This window comes from Babylonia areolata, chromosome 13, assembly GCF_041734735.1.
Source record: "Babylonia areolata isolate BAREFJ2019XMU chromosome 13, ASM4173473v1, whole genome shotgun sequence".
NCBI classification, from domain to species: domain Eukaryota; kingdom Metazoa; phylum Mollusca; class Gastropoda; order Neogastropoda; family Buccinidae; genus Babylonia; species Babylonia areolata.
The window spans coordinates 15,017,972-15,026,231 of record NC_134888.1 but is presented as its reverse complement, the minus strand read 5'-3'; positions in this window follow the sequence as shown (position 1 = coordinate 15,026,231).

Sequence of the window (8,260 nt, the reverse complement as noted above, 5' to 3'; positions counted from 1 at the left end):
ATCTGAAAATATAGTTTTCGGAAAGGATATCATGAAATTTAACGCCATTAGGATTGCTATGAGTTCAGCTGTGAAGATGGATTTATTCTCTCCCAGTTGAAAAGAGTTTTTGAAAGTTAGGGTCTGGAATAACGAAAGCAGCACCAGCTCTATCATTTACAACAGAGCCGTCTGTAAAAATCTTTAGATGATTAAGGTATTTTCTCTTCCAAATGGATTTGTACATGCGATGTAAGGTAAATTTATGTTGTCATCTTTCGTCAGATCAGTGTGATCGATATCAAAGTGCGCTCTTTGAAGTTCCCATGCAGGTGTAGGTGATACTACAGACCTTTTAGCAAAATGTGGGGTTTTATTCACGCCGGAATTTGCTAAAATACTTGACGTGTATGTTCCCAGTGTGGTATGAGAGGATATAGATCTAGCTCTCTTTGGAAAATCGCGGTCGGATTTGAGATTTATTTCCGATTCCAACATCATTTTCGTCCGTTAAACTTCTCAAGACAAATTTACTCACGCAAGTTCCCTTTGATCCTCTAATGGTAGTACTCCCGCTGCACTGTACGTTTTCTTCCTGACGCATGGACTGGTAAGCCAAGTGCCAGTTTATATGCTGTGCAGTCTATGCTTTGATTTTTTTTCAATAAATATTTCGGTTGCACTGAAGTACACTTCTTGTGCATATATAAGTTTTGACCGAACAAGTGAAGTGCAAAGGTGTAGTAGAATGAGTATGTCCTGGCTCCATGGTTGTTTGCATACTATTTTCAAGAAGTTTAATGTTTTCCTGGCCTTTGTTAAAATCTAATCGATGATGATTCCAAGTTAATTTTGATGTAAGGTGTACTCCAAGGAATTTAACTACTTTTTTTTTATATTCCAGGGTGTTATCATAAATCTTAAAGGAAGGCAATGTTGCTGGACTTGATCCATTATTAAAAAGCATCAAGTGTGTTTTTTCGGTTGATATTTGTAGACCATTCTCGCTCATATAATTTGCTACTGTGTTCAATTCATTTTGATATAGCTTTTTTGTGTAATTCATATATCGGGCAGGCGTATTCTTTTTGATTGTAACTTTCATCCACATGCATATATCGTCAGCGTATTGAACCATTACAACATTCTTTGTTAGTTTTTTTGGTAGATCATTCATTAGAATGTTGAACAAAATTGGAGCAATTACAGAGCCCTGAGGGATACCTGTCTGCAATGTTCGCGTAGATGAATACGTATTCCCTATTTAAGCCTGAATTTTTCTGTTTTCTAAGAAGTCTTTATAAAGTTTTACATATGTCCCGATAATCCAATCGTCTTCAGTTTTAACATTAGACGTGAATGCCACACTTGGTCATAGGCTTTGGTAATGTCGAAAAAAGTTGCAAGCAAACATTTTCGTCTTGCAAATTGGTGCTTAACCTGAGTGGTTAATTTCACTAAATGATCAATTGTGGATCTTCTTTTTTTTTTAAACCATCTTGATTTACAGGGATGACATTATTCTTTTCACAGTAGTATACGAGTCTGTTTAATATTATTTTTTCTAGCACTTACAGACATGAGAGGTGAGTGCTATAGGTCTGTAACTGCCAATGTGTGTTTTTGGTTTGCCTTGTTTGTGGATTGGAACTATTATTGATTCCTTCCAGATTTTAGGGAGAACATCAGTGTCCCAACATCGTTTGAATATATTAAGAAGAATGTTCATCCATGTGTGTGTGTGTGTGTGTGTGTGGTGTGTGTGTGTGTGTGTGTGTGTGTGTGTGTGTGTGTGTGTGTGTGTGGGTGTGTGTGTGTGTGTATCTGTGTGTGTGTGCGTGCGAAAAGACTGAAACAGAGTCAGCGGGAGATTCGTGGAATGCACATGTTGAATTCTGTCATTGTAGGAAAACCTGTCAAATGTTGATCGGTTTCGCACTCTTCTGCTTTACAGGTATGGTTATAGTTTTGTGAAGGTGATGCATTTATAAATTAATTCATTTTAATGTAAACGAGTGACATATGTGGGGAAAACATAATGAACTGGACTTAAGACAGTGATGGAAGAGAGAGAGAGAGACAGACAAACAGAGAGAGAGAGTAATGGATCACACCTCATAAATGGTTAATTTCCCCCCAAAGACAGATAAATATATATATCTCTCTCTTTCTTATTTTCTGTTTCTCTCTCTCTCTCTCTCTCTCTCTCTCTCTCTCTCTCTCTCTCTCTCTGTTTGTGTGTGTGTGTGTGTGTGTGTGTCAAGAGTACATATAATTAGTCATTCCTACGCACTCACGTTCGCACGCACGCACGCAACCCCCCCTCCCCTCTCGCCCCCCACACCCCTACACACACACTCCCCATCTCCCCATCTCCCATTCCCAGAAACACACACTAACGCCATGGGAGTGAACCATATTGTCCACGACGGTTCAATAGCATTATTTCACACTGTGTTATCAATACTGAGCGTTCCTCCAATTCTCAAACATATCCATTTGTCTGTCAGTGCTGAGCCATCATTCAAATACTAAATGTATTAAGCCACCATCCAGTCTCTATCATAACGATGTCTACAAGTACAGAGCCCTCGTTGAAGTTTTTGGCATGTCTCGCTAAATGTGTTGAGTCCTGTCAAGTCTCTAACATATCCATCTTTGGATCATAATTGTTTGAAAAATTATCGACCTGTCTCTAATCTGTCATTTTTATCAAAACTGCTAGGAAAAGGTCATATTGTCTCAGCTCTTAGCTCATCTGGAACAAAATGTTTTACTTAATTCCCACCAGTCAGCCTTATAGACGTGGTCATAGTTGCGAAACAGCCCTTCTTAGAATAGTGAATGATTTGCTTTTGGGATTTTATGAGGATAAGATATCTGTTCTCGCTCTCTTAGATTTGTCAGCAGCACTGTCGACCACTCTATCCTCTTGACAAACTTTTTTTTAAGGCCAGACACTACAGTCAAATAACGACTTTTTTTCTCTCCGACTATATCTCTCTTTTTTTTGTCTACTTTGTGTATCATCACTTGTGCATCACAAAAAAGCGTTTGATTTTTGTGAATACCCGTTGGCTAGGAAACAAATCAAAATGGCGCCAAACAATGTATCAAAGAAATCGGATTTGTGGTCCATGTGGTGCATGCAGACACTTTTTGTTATGTGGACTTGATACACGATGACATTATCTTCATTTTCACCTGAGATTGTGTTGATTCTTCAATTACTGTACTTTTTATGAATTTTTGAAATTTTTGGTATTGCGAATCCTCAAAATTTACAATGGGTTAAAAAGATTGGAACTGCTATGAATTAAAACCCAGAGAATATTTTCACAATACTCGTGACAAAACTTCAATAACATGTCATAAAACAATCATGCAAAGTCTCATGGTTGTATGTTTTCTCATCATTGAGCAAGTCCAAGGTATGTTGTCAAGGCCAGAAACTTGACGACTTGCGTCGAAACTGAACAAAAAATTATTAATAAACACTTTCGTGATTCAGCAAGCATCTTTATTGGCAATTGTTTCATTGTTAAAGACATCTTTACAGTGGAAAAACTTATGCATATATAGAGAGATGTTCAAGAATCAAAATCCATCAAAAACCCAAATCAAGAAAAAATCATCATTTTGGTCTCTTTTGCACTGCCGTGTCCCCCTTAAAACTTCCTTGGTATTCGTGACACTGCACTAGCATGGATCACGTCTTACCTGTCAGATCGTACACAGAAAGTGTGTGTAAATGGTAGATACTCTAGAGTATCTGCTTAAAAGATGGTGTCCCACAGGGGTCCGTCCTAGGTCCTGTTTTTTTAGTGCTGTATGCGGCTCCTGTGTCGGATGTCATCAGTCGATGCGATGTCGCATGAGAGCTTTGCTGATGATACACAACTTTATCAGTCGGCTTCCATAGCTGAATTTGATGCACTGTGACTCAAACACAGGAGTGCATTGCTGGCCTAAAGGACTGGATGACTCTCAACAAACTGCAACTAAATGATGATAAGACGTAGGGCCTGGCTGTGGAAGCCGCAGCACTCGTGTTTATAAAAAAAGATGCATCAATTTTTTGTATTTTCCTGCATTGACCCAGAAAAACACACACACACAAAAAGAAAACTTGTACTTGCACAGGATGGTGGGCTTCAAGCCGTGCGACACCTTACTATTTGCCCTCTGTTTTTCCCTCCCACAGGGTAGTTCCCGGGTGTGGAGAGGCTCTTAAGTGCAACCTTCTCCCTACTCCTTGCCTTTATACCTCCTTTTCTCGCCAGCATCGGGAAGTTGTGGGGGAGACTTTCGTGTGTCCCCACACCCCGCCTCCCGTCACCGATCACGGTACTCCTTCCTTTAATAGTGGGGGTGGTGAGAGGAGGTGTGTGTGTGGGGGGGGGGAGGGGGACTGTTGAAAATTGCCCAGGGTTGGGTTTGAAAAAAATCAAAACACAAAAACAGCATGTGCATGCACCCATCTCTTTATTATACATCTCTTTATTAGACAAGAATTATAACCCCTTCACCTGAAGCACCCAGACAGACCTTTTTTTTTTAAGCCGGCTGCGTGGGAACTGTGCAGTCAGGAGGCCTGAAAGTTACTCCGGTGCACACCCTGCCGGAATGATAAATATCAATCATCATCATCATCATCATTCCACCATCATCATTATCATCATCCTCACCATCATCATAAAAATAAAAAGAACTGACGTCAAGCTTTGATCAAACTTTTTTTTTTTTTTATAATAAACTGTCATTTAAAAAAAACTTCAGTTATAAAAGAACACACTACAACAAAAACGACACATATTTGGGCGTGTTTGAAGTGTGTATGTGTATATATTTTTTTTTTTCTCTCTCTCTCTCTCTCTCTCTCTCTCTCTCTCTCTCTCTTCTTCTCTCTTATATATATATATATATATATATATATTATTATATATAGAATATATATATATATATTATGTTGTGTGTGGTGTGTGTGTGTGTGTGTGCAATATGTATATGTATGTATATATATATATATTATATATATATATATATATAATATTATATATAGATACATATATGTGTGGGGGTGTGTGTGTGTGTGTGTGTGTGTGAGTGTGTGTGTGTGTGTGTTGTGTGTGTGGTGAGTATAAAAACTGCAAAACAAATTAGTGGTGTAATTTGCAGCATAGACACAATGCAATTTTCATTGACACCGGCAGATCTGCTTTTCTCTTTGCCATTCAAAGGAGCCTACCACGGTAAGAAATAATATCATCAAATCACAAGCCTGGTGTTTTAAAGTGACAAACTAAGCGGCATGTGCTTTGAATCATCAGGATAGATCATAAAGAAATATATAATTTATAAATGCCGAATATTGAACAAAGATAGAAACAAGCCAATAGAACAGGTGCAAAAACAGACAGATGGACAGACAGACAGATACGGTGACACAAGTGGCGGAGGTGCGAGGGGGAGTTTGCTTGTTTGAGTTTTTTGTTTGTTTGGTTTGTGGGGGTTTGTTTTTGTTTTGTTTTTTTTGGGGGGGGTTGTTTTAGTTGTGTGTGTGTGTGTGTGTGTGTGTGTGTGTGTGTGTGTGTGTTCATCTGTCGTTATTCTAGCCAACCATGAAACTATTTCCATTGTGCCTATGGTTAAATGTGTACCTGCAGGTAGCCTGCCTCGGGCAAGGCAAACTGCTCAATGGTAGGCTGCATTCGGTATTCAGGAACACAAGAGCCTACCCGAAGGCAATTTACCCTTACTATTTGCCAAAGGTTAATGCCCCCGAAACAAAGTTAATATGGCGAATCCTTTTGTTGCGCTGGTTTTTGTTGAGGGAAAACAGATGCTTCGCGGTGAGACAGTGTCTTGACTACGGCCCCTGATAGTTAGATCTTGTCCTTTGCTAGCTTGGTAGTAAAAAATGAGATATTGAGACTGGTAGGCGTCATTATATTCCACATGAATTACGTATGTAGCTGTGAAGTGAGTGCACTTGGAGACAATAAATGACTGAATCAGTGAATGCCCGAAATGTGCAGATCGTCGAAATTAGTTCATTCCACAGAAATATTTGAATCCAAACTCCGTTATTTCAATTTATTTTTGCAATTTACCGAAAAGCAGGGAGGGCAGTGTGTTTGGAATTTGGGGGTGGGGGTATCAGAATGAGATAGTGACCCCCAGATTCGACAAGTTGCTGACTCTCATCAATGCTTTGTCAGTAAGCTTTTTTCTTTTTTTTTTAACAATATGTGAAAGAGTAACTGTGGTGCGGTGAGAAGTAAAAGAGAATGCACAGAAAGGAATCCCCCGGGATGTTCAATAATAGACAATTGGTTAGGTACCTGAGTGCAACGTGCACTTCATGCTTTAATGCAAAGATAACTTAATCTTCAATGGAAACTGTACCCCCGAGTCCCTGCCATGTGAAGGGTAACTTGCCTTCAGGCAAAATAACTTTTGTATTGAATACTGCCCACCAGCTTCCAAGGGTGACTGCCCACAAAGTAAACATTTGAAAGGAATGGCAAGCTGTCTCTCTGTAACATACAAGCATGCGTCCATGGATGGCAAGACCAGGCAGACTTTCTCTCTGCATGTACACACTGCTGCTTCACCCTCTTCACCTCCGATGTTAGCCAGAGTGCAGATGGCTGGCCACTCACATACCCAGTTCTGAAAGGAACGTCCTGGTGTCACAGACCATGTACAATGTCTGACACGTAATGCTCCAGCCTCTTAGAGAGAGATATGTGTGTGTGTGTGTGTGTGTGTGTGTGTGTGTGTGTGTGTGTGTGTGTGTGTGTGTGTGTGTGTGTGTGTGTGTAAAGAAATAAACGAATAAACAAACAAGACATCTTCATTACGTTGTATCTACTTGTTGCAAGGACTGTGACAACAAGCTGTAATCAGTCACAGAATCTTTGACCTTTAGCTGTAATCAGTTACAGAATCTGTGACGTCTAGTCTAGCTGTAATCAGCCACTGATCCATCTTCACTGAACTGCAGTACTGCAACATCCTGTTGGAAGGCCACCATGTCGATTGCGCTCACGTACCGGCAGGTTAACCGGTTGTACAGTGCTCTTACTGAGGCCAGACTTCATCAGACTGAACGAGAAAAACACGTGGAAGTGGTCGGATAGGAATTGTTTTTGGTATGGACCAGACACCTGTCAGGTCCTCAATGACAAGCATCCAGTCAATGTTGAGCCTGTTCTTGTGTGTGAGCTCGTCAGCCAAATGGGACAAACGCACACGTGCACGCGCACGCACACACACACACACACACACACACACACACACACAAATGCGTGCACAGAAGCAAGACTCTTCTTTCCAAGCTTTGTTCAGTCTTGGACCTACTGATGCTTAAAATGACACCATACTTCTTTGACGTTTTTTTCCCTTTTCTCCACCATCGTTTCGTGTGTTTTTTGTGGGTTTTTTTTTTTTTACTTCTCTCTCTCTCTTTAATTTTTTTTTAAGATTACAGTTTCTTGCTAAGTTTAGATGACTATGACAGGAACAAACTCACATATTCTATGCTGAGTTATTTAGGGTTTACACCCACCAACATGGGTGATACAATAAATTAAGCAATACAATAAATAATAAATCAAACAAACAACCAGTAAACCCCCACATCTGTTGTCAAGTTCTCCTGGACTTAACAGCAGTCTGTGCATTTGGGAACAGGCGCACGGATGCAAGAGTGCATGAGTCCGAGAGTGCATGTGTCCGAGACAAAATAAATTGACTGGAATTATTTTTTATATTAATTGTTATCTTATCCCTAATTCACTGCTTTGTTGTTTGTAACATCACGTTTGGTTATATTTCACAGGGCCAGCTGTGGACACTATCTATCTGACACAGCCGCCAAAAATGCACAACTGGCCTGTCACGTGCCAGGTAAACCTGTAGCCTTACCTGAGCTTTTGAAATAATATGATTCCTCTTTGATTATGTATGTGTTCATTAAACAACTAGTTTGATGCTCATTGAAGTTTACTGTGATGTTTAATCTTCAGAACAGACAGCGTAAGCTCTTCTTCCTTTATTTTTCTTCTTTCTTCTGCACTCGTGGGCTGCAACTTCCACGTTCACTCATATGTACACGATTGAGCTTTTACGTGTATGACCGTTTTCACCCGCCTTGTAGTCAGCCATATTCCGCTTTTGGGGGGTGCATACTGGGTATGTTCTTGTTTCCATAACCAACCGAACGCTAACATGGATTACAGGATCTTTAACGTGCGTATTTGATCTTCTGCTTGCG